Source organism: Lithobates pipiens, unplaced genomic scaffold (genome assembly GCF_037356315.1).
Source record: "Lithobates pipiens isolate NorthernLeopardFrog02 unplaced genomic scaffold, aLitPip1_a1.2 Scaffold_8, whole genome shotgun sequence".
NCBI classification, from domain to species: Eukaryota; Metazoa; Chordata; class Amphibia; order Anura; family Ranidae; genus Lithobates; species Lithobates pipiens.
Genome location: NW_027507903.1, coordinates 396,955,548 through 396,964,040, shown reverse-complemented (window position 1 = coordinate 396,964,040; position 8,493 = coordinate 396,955,548).

The following is an 8,493-nucleotide window of genomic DNA, read 5'->3' as shown; positions in this document are numbered from 1 at the left end:
TCGCGGTTTCCCGTCGTGCTTCAAGGGATGGCGGTTTCCCGTCGTGCTTCAAGGGATCGCGGTTTCCTGTCGCGGTTTCCCGTCTTGCTTCAAGGGATCGCGGTTTCCCGTCTTGCTTCAAGGGATGGCGGCTTCCCGTCACGGTTTCCCGTCTTGCTTCAAGGGATCGCGGTTTCCCTTCGCGGTTTCCCGTCTTGCTTCAAGGGATGGCGGTTTCCCGTCTTGCTTCAAGGGATGGCGGTTTCCCGTCTTGCTTCAAGGGATGGCGGTTTCCCGTCTTGCTTCAAGGGATGGCGGTTTCCCGTCTTGCTTCAAGGGATGGCGGTTTCCCGACGTGCTTCAAGGGATTGCGGTTTCCCATCGCGGTTTCCCGTCTTGCTTCAAGGGATCACGGTTTCCCATCGCGGTTTCCCGTCGTGCTTCAAGGTGTCGCGGTTTCCCGTCGTGCTTCAAGGTGTCGCGGTTTCCCGTCGTGCTTCAAGGTGTCGCGGTTTCCCGTCGTGCTTCAAGGTGTCGCGGTTTCCCGTCGTGCTTCAAGGTGTCGCGGTTTCCCGTCGTGCTTCAAGGGATCGCGGTTTCCCGTCGTGCTTCAAGGGATCGCGGTTTCCCGTCTTGCTTCAAGGGATCGCGGCTTCCCATTGTGGTTTCCCGTCTTGCTTCAAGGGATCGCGGCTTCCCATTGTGGTTTCCCGACGTGCTTCAAGGGATCGCTGTTTCCCATCGCGGTTTCCCGTCGCGGTTTCCTGTCTTGCTTCAAGGGATGGCGGTTTCCCGTCTTGCTTCAAGGGATGGCGGTTTCCCGTCTTGCTTCAAGGGATGGCGGTTTCCCGTCTTGCTTCAAGGGATGGCGGTTTCCCGTCTTGCTTCAAGGGATGGCGGTTTCCCGTCTTGCTTCAAGGGATGGCGGTTTCCCGTCTTGCTTCAAGGGATGGCGGTTTCCCGTCTTGCTTCAAGGGATGGCGGTTTCCCGTCTTGCTTTAAGGGATGGCGGTTTCCCGTCTTGCTTCAAGGGATGGCGGTTTCCCGTCTTGCTTCAAGGGATGGCGGTTTCCCGTCTTGCTTCAAGGGATGGCGGTTTCCCGTCTTGCTTCAAGGGATGGCGGTTTCCCGTCTTGCTTCAAGGGATGGCGGTTTCCCGTCTTGCTTCAAGGGATGGCGGTTTCCCGTCTTGCTTCAAGGGATGGCGGTTTCCCGTCTTGCTTCAAGGGATGGCGGTTTCCCGTCTTGCTTCAAGGGATGGCGGTTTCCCGTCTTGCTTCAAGGGATGGCGGTTTCCCGTCTTGCTTCAAGGGATGGCGGTTTCCCGTCTTGCTTCAAGGGATGGCGGTTTCCCGTCTTGCTTCAAGGGATGGCGGTTTCCCGTCTTGCTTCAAGGGATGGCGGTTTCCCGTCTTGCTTCAAGGGATGGCGGTTTCCCGTCTTGCTTCAAGGGATGGCGGTTTCCCGTCTTGCTTCAAGGGATGGCGGTTTCCCGTCTTGCTTCAAGGGATGGCGGTTTCCCGTCTTGCTTCAAGCGATGGCGGTTTCCCGTCTTGCTTCAAGGGATCGCGGTTTCCCGTCTTGCTTCAAGGGATCGCGGTTTCCCGTCTTGCTTCAAGGGATCGCGGTTTCCCGTCGTGCTTCAAGGGATCGCGGTTTCCCGTCGTGCTTCAAGGGATCGCGGTTTCCCGTCTTGCTTCAAGGGATGGCGGTTTCCCGTCGCGGTTTCCCGTCTTGCTTCAAGGGATCGCGGTTTCCCGTCGCGGTTTCCCGTCTTGCTTCAAGGGATGGCGGTTTCCCGTCTTGCTTCAAGGGATGGCGGTTTCCCGTCTTGCTTCAAGGGATCGCGGTTTCCCGTCTTGCTTCAAGGGATCGTGGTTTCCCGACATGCTTCAAGGGATCGCGGTTTCCCATCGCGGTTTCCCATCGTGCTTCAAGGTGTCGCGGTTTCCCGTCGTGCTTCAAGGTGTCGCGGTTTCCCGTCGTGCTTCAAGGGATCGCGGTTTCCCGTCGTGCTTCAAGGTGTCGCGGTTTCCCGTCGTGCTTCAAGGTGTCGCGGTTTCCCGTCGTGCTTCAAGGTGTCGCGGTTTCCCGTCGTGCTTCAAGGGATCGCGGTTTCCCGTCGCGCTTCAAGGGATCGCGGCTTCCCGTCGTGCTTCAAGGGATCGCGGCTTCCCGTCGTGCTTCAAGGGATCGCGGCTTCCCGTCTTGCTTCAAGGGATGGCGGTTTCCCGTCTTGCTTCAAGGGATGGCGGTTTCCCGTCTTGCTTCAAGGGATGGCGGTTTCCCGTCTTGCTTCAAGGGATGGCGGTTTCCCGTCTTGCTTCAAGGGATGGCGGTTTCCCGTCTTGCTTCAAGGGATGGCGGTTTCCCGACGTGCTTCATCGCGGTTTCCCATCGCGGTTTCCCGTCTTGCTTCAAGGTGTCGCGGTTACCCGTCGTGCTTCAAGGGATCGCGGTTTCCCGTCGTGCTTCAAGGTGTCGCGGTTTCCCGTCTTGCTTCAAGGGATGGCGGTTTCCCGTCTTGCTTCAAGGGATGGCGGTTTCCCGTCTTGCTTCAAGGGATGGCGGTTTCCCGTCTTGCTTCAAGGGATGGCGGTTTCCCGTCGTGCTTCAAGGTGTCGCGGTTTCCCGTCGTGCTTCAAGGTGTCGCGGTTTCCCGTCGTGCTTCAAGGTGTCGCGGTTTCCCGTCGTGCTTCAAGGTGTCGCGGTTTCCCGTCGTGCTTCAAGGTGTCGCGGTTTCCCGTCGTGCTTCAAGGTGTCGCGGTTTCCCGTCGTGCTTCAAGGTGTCGCGGTTTCCCGTCGTGCTTCAAGGTGTCGCGGTTTCCCGTCGTGCTTCAAGGTGTCGCGGTTTCCCGTCGTGCTTAAAGGTGTCGCGGTTTCCCGTCGTGCTTAAAGGTGTCGCGGTTTCCCGTCGTGCTTCAAGGTGTCGCGGTTTCCCGTCGTGCTTCAAGGTGTCGCGGTTTCCCGTCGTGCTTCAAGGTGTCGCGGTTTCCCGTCGTGCTTCAAGGTGTCGCGGTTTCCCGTCGTGCTTCAAGGTGTCGCGGTTTCCCGTCGTGCTTCAAGGGATCGCGGTTTCCCATCGTGCTTCAAGGGACCGCGGTTTCCCTTCGCAGTTTTCCTTCTTGCTTCAAGGGATGGCGGTTTCCCGTCTTGCTTCAAGGGATGGCGGTTTCCCGTCTTGCTTCAAGGGATCGCGGTTTTCTGTCGTGCTTCAAGGGATCGCGGTTTCCCATCGCGGTTTCCCGTCTTGCTTCAAGGGATCGCGGTTTCCCATCGCGGTTTCCCGTCGTGCTTCAAGGTGTCGCGGTTTCCCGTCGTGCTTCAAGGTGTCGCGGTTTCCCGTCGTGCTTCAAGGTGTCGCGGTTTCCCGTCGTGCTTCAAGGTGTCGCGATTTCCCGTCGTGCTTCAAGGGATCGCGGTTTCGCGTCGTGCTTCAAGGGATCGCGGTTTCCCGTCGTGCTTCAAGGGATCGCGGTTTCCCTTCGCAGTTTCCCGTCTTGCTTCAAGGGATGGCGGTTTCCCGTCTTGCTTCAAGGGATGGCGGTTTCCCGTCGTGCTTCAAGGGATCGCGGTTTCCCATCGCGGTTTCCCGTCTTGCTTCAAGGGATCGCGGTTTCCCGTCTTGCTTCAAGGGATCGCGGTTTCCCGTCTTGCTTCAAGGGATCGCGGTTTCCCGTCTTGCTTCAAGGGATCGCGGTTTCCCGTCTTGCTTCAAGGGATCGCGGTTTCCCGTCTTGCTTCAAGGGATCGCGGTTTCCCGTCTTGCTTCAAGGGATCGCGGTTTCCCGTCTTGCTTCAAGGGATCGCGGTTTCCCGTCTTGCTTCAAGGGATCGCGGTTTCCAGTCTTGCTTCAAGGGATGGCGGTTTCCCGTCTTGCTTCAAGGGATGGCGGTTTCCCGTCTTGCTTCAAGGGATGGCGGTTTCCCGTCTTGCTTCAAGGGATGGCGGTTTCCCGTCTTGCTTCAAGGGATGGCGGTTTCCCGTCTTGCTTCAAGGGATGGCGGATTCCCGTCTTGCTTCAAGGGATGGCGGATTCCCGTCTTGCTTCAAGGGATGGCGGATTCCCGTCTTGCTTCAAGGGATGGCGGTTTCCCGTCTTGCTTCAAGGGATGGCGGTTTCCCGTCTTGCTTCAAGGAATCGCGGTTTCCTGTCGCGGTTTCCCGTCTTGCTTCAAGGGATGGCGGTTTCCCGTCTTGCTTCAAGGGATGGCGGTTTCCCGTCTTGCTTCAAGGGATGGCGGTTTCCCGTCTTGCTTCAAGGGATGGCGGTTTCCCGTCTTGCTTCAAGGGATGGCGGTTTCCCGTCTTGCTTCAAGGGATGGCGGTTTCCCGTCTTGCTTCAAGGGATGGCGGTTTCCCGTCTTGCTTCAAGGGATGGCGGTTTCCCGTCTTGCTTCAAGGGATCGCGGTTTCCCGTCTTGCTTCAAGGGATCGCGGTTTCCCGTCACGGTTTCCCGTCTTGCTTCAAGGGATCGCGTTTTCCCGTCGCGGTTCCCCGTCTTGCTTCAAGGGATCGCGTTTTCCCGTCGCGGTTCCCCGTCTTGGCTTCAAGGGATCGCGGTTTCCCGTCGTGCTTCAAGGGATGGCGGTTTCCCGTCGTGCTTCAAGGGATCGCGGTTTCCTGTCGCGGTTTCCCGTCTTGCTTCAAGGGATCGCGGTTTCCAGTCTTGCTTCAAGGGATGGCGGCTTCCCGTCACGGTTTCCCGTCTTGCTTCAAGGGATCGCGGTTTCCCTTCGCGGTTTCCCGTCTTGCTTCAAGGGATGGCGGTTTCCCGTCTTGCTTCAAGGGATGGCGGTTTCCCGTCTTGCTTCAAGGGATGGCGGTTTCCCGTCTTGCTTCAAGGGATGGCGGTTTCCCGTCTTGCTTCAAGGGATGGCGGTTTCCCGACGTGCTTCAAGGGATTGCGGTTTCCCATCGCGGGTTTCCCGTCTTGCTTCAAGGGATCACGGTTTCCCATCGCGGTTTCCCGTCGTGCTTCAAGGTGTCGCGGTTTCCCGTCGTGCTTCAAGGTGTCGCGGTTTCCCGTCGTGCTTCAAGGTGTCGCGGTTTCCCGTCGTGCTTCAAGGTGTCGCGGTTTCCCGTCGTGCTTCAAGGGATCGCGGTTTCCCGTCGTGCTTCAAGGGATCGCGGTTTCCCGTCGTGCTTCAAGGGATCGCGGTTTCCCGTCTTGCTTCAAGGGATGGCGGTTTCCCGTCTTGCTTCAAGGGATGGCGGTTTCCCGTCTTGCTTCAAGGGATGGCGGTTTCCCGTCTTGCTTCAAGGGATGGCGGTTTCCCGTCTTGCTTCAAGGGATGGCGGTTTCCCGTCTTGCTTCAAGGGATGGCGGTTTCCCGTCTTGCTTCAAGGGATGGCGGTTTCCCGTCTTGCTTCAAGGGATGGCGGTTTCCCGTCTTGCTTCAAGGGATGGCGGTTTCCCGTCTTGCTTCAAGGGATGGCGGTTTCCCGTCTTGCTTCAAGGGATGGCGGTTTCCCGTCTTGCTTCAAGGGATGGCGGTTTCCCGTCTTGCTTCAAGGGATGGCGGTTTCCCGTCTTGCTTCAAGGGATGGCGGTTTCCCGTCTTGCTTCAAGGGATGGCGGTTTCCCGTCTTGCTTCAAGGGATGGCGGTTTCCCGTCTTGCTTCAAGGGATGGCGGTTTCCCGTCTTGCTTCAAGGGATGGCGGTTTCCCGTCTTGCTTCAAGCGATGGCGGTTTCCCGTCTTGCTTCAAGGGATCGCGGTTTCCCGTCTTGCTTCAAGGGATCGCGGTTTCCCGTCTTGCTTCAAGGGATCGCGGTTTCCCGTCGTGCTTCAAGGGATCGCGGTTTCCCGTCGTGCTTCAAGGGATCGCGGTTTCCCGTCTTGCTTCAAGGGATGGCGGTTTCCCGTCGCGGTTTCCCGTCTTGCTTCAAGGGATCGCGGTTTCCCGTCGCGGTTTCCCGTCTTGCTTCAAGGGATGGCGGTTTCCCGTCTTGCTTCAAGGGATGGCGGTTTCCCGTCTTGCTTCAAGGGATCGCGGTTTCCCGTCTTGCTTCAAGGGATCGTGGTTTCCCGACATGCTTCAAGGGATCGCGGTTTCCCATTGCGGTTTCCCGTCTTGCTTCAAGGGATCGCGGTTTCCCATCGCGGTTTCCCATCGTGCTTCAAGGTGTCGCGGTTTCCCGTCGTGCTTCAAGGTGTCGCGGTTTCCCGTCGTGCTTCAAGGGATCGCGGTTTCCCGTCGTGCTTCAAGGTGTCGCGGTTTCCCGTCGTGCTTCAAGGTGTCGCGGTTTCCCGTCGTGCTTCAAGGTGTCGCGGTTTCCCGTCGTGCTTCAAGGGATCGCGGTTTCCCGTCGCGCTTCAAGGGATCGCGGCTTCCCGTCGTGCTTCAAGGGATCGCGGCTTCCCGTCGTGCTTCAAGGGATCGCGGCTTCCCGTCTTGCTTCAAGGGATGGCGGTTTCCCGTCTTGCTTCAAGGGATGGCGGTTTCCCGTCTTGCTTCAAGGGATGGCGGTTTCCCGTCTTGCTTCAAGGGATGGCGGTTTCCCGTCTTGCTTCAAGGGATGGCGGTTTCCCGTCTTGCTTCAAGGGATGGCGGTTTCCCGACGTGCTTCATCGCGGTTTCCCATCGCGGTTTCCCGTCTTGCTTCAAGGTGTCGCGGTTACCCGTCGTGCTTCAAGGGATCGCGGTTTCCCGTCGTGCTTCAAGGTGTCGCGGTTTCCCGTCTTGCTTCAAGGGATGGCGGTTTCCCGTCTTGCTTCAAGGGATGGCGGTTTCCCGTCTTGCTTCAAGGGATGGCGGTTTCCCGTCTTGCTTCAAGGGATGGCGGTTTCCCGTCGTGCTTCAAGGTGTCGCGGTTTCCCGTCGTGCTTCAAGGTGTCGCGGTTTCCCGTCGTGCTTCAAGGTGTCGCGGTTTCCCGTCGTGCTTCAAGGTGTCGCGGTTTCCCGTCGTGCTTCAAGGTGTCGCGGTTTCCCGTCGTGCTTCAAGGTGTCGCGGTTTCCCGTCGTGCTTCAAGGTGTCGCGGTTTCCCGTCGTGCTTCAAGGTGTCGCGGTTTCCCGTCGTGCTTAAAGGTGTCGCGGTTTCCCGTCGTGCTTAAAGGTGTCGCGGTTTCCCGTCGTGCTTCAAGGTGTCGCGGTTTCCCGTCGTGCTTCAAGGTGTCGCGGTTTCCCGTCGTGCTTCAAGGTGTCGCGGTTTCCCGTCGTGCTTCAAGGTGTCGCGGTTTCCCGTCGTGCTTCAAGGTGTCGCGGTTTCCCGTCGTGCTTCAAGGGATCGCGGTTTCCCATCGTGCTTCAAGGGACCGCGGTTTCCCTTCGCAGTTTTCCTTCTTGCTTCAAGGGATGGCGGTTTCCCGTCTTGCTTCAAGGGATGGCGGTTTCCCGTCTTGCTTCAAGGGATCGCGGTTTTCTGTCGTGCTTCAAGGGATCGCGGTTTCCCATCGCGGTTTCCCGTCTTGCTTCAAGGGATCGCGGTTTCCCATCGCGGTTTCCCGTCGTGCTTCAAGGTGTCGCGGTTTCCCGTCGTGCTTCAAGGTGTCGCGGTTTCCCGTCGTGCTTCAAGGTGTCGCGGTTTCCCGTCGTGCTTCAAGGTGTCGCGATTTCCCGTCGTGCTTCAAGGGATCGCGGTTTCGCGTCGTGCTTCAAGGGATCGCGGTTTCCCGTCGTGCTTCAAGGGATCGCGGTTTCCCTTCGCAGTTTCCCGTCTTGCTTCAAGGGATGGCGGTTTCCCGTCTTGCTTCAAGGGATGGCGGTTTCCCGTCGTGCTTCAAGGGATCGCGGTTTCCCATCGCGGTTTCCCGTCTTGCTTCAAGGGATCGCGGTTTCCCGTCTTGCTTCAAGGGATCGCGGTTTCCCGTCTTGCTTCAAGGGATCGCGGTTTCCCGTCTTGCTTCAAGGGATCGCGGTTTCCCGTCTTGCTTCAAGGGATCGCGGTTTCCCGTCTTGCTTCAAGGGATCGCGGTTTCCCGTCTTGCTTCAAGGGATCGCGGTTTCCCGTCTTGCTTCAAGGGATCGCGGTTTCCAGTCTTGCTTCAAGGGATGGCGGTTTCCCGTCTTGCTTCAAGGGATGGCGGTTTCCCGTCTTGCTTCAAGGGATGGCGGTTTCCCGTCTTGCTTCAAGGGATGGCGGTTTCCCGTCTTGCTTCAAGGGATGGCGGTTTCCCGTCTTGCTTCAAGGGATGGCGGATTCCCGTCTTGCTTCAAGGGATGGCGGATTCCCGTCTTGCTTCAAGGGATGGCGGATTCCCGTCTTGCTTCAAGGGATGGCGGTTTCCCGTCTTGCTTCAAGGGATGGCGGTTTCCCGTCTTGCTTCAAGGAATCGCGGTTTCCTGTCGCGGTTTCCCGTCTTGCTTCAAGGGATGGCGGTTTCCCGTCTTGCTTCAAGGGATGGCGGTTTCCCGTCTTGCTTCAAGGGATGGCGGTTTCCCGTCTTGCTTCAAGGGATGGCGGTTTCCCGTCTTGCTTCAAGGGATGGCGGTTTCCCGTCTTGCTTCAAGGGATGGCGGTTTCCCGTCTTGCTTCAAGGGATGGCGGTTTCCCGTCTTGCTTCAAGGG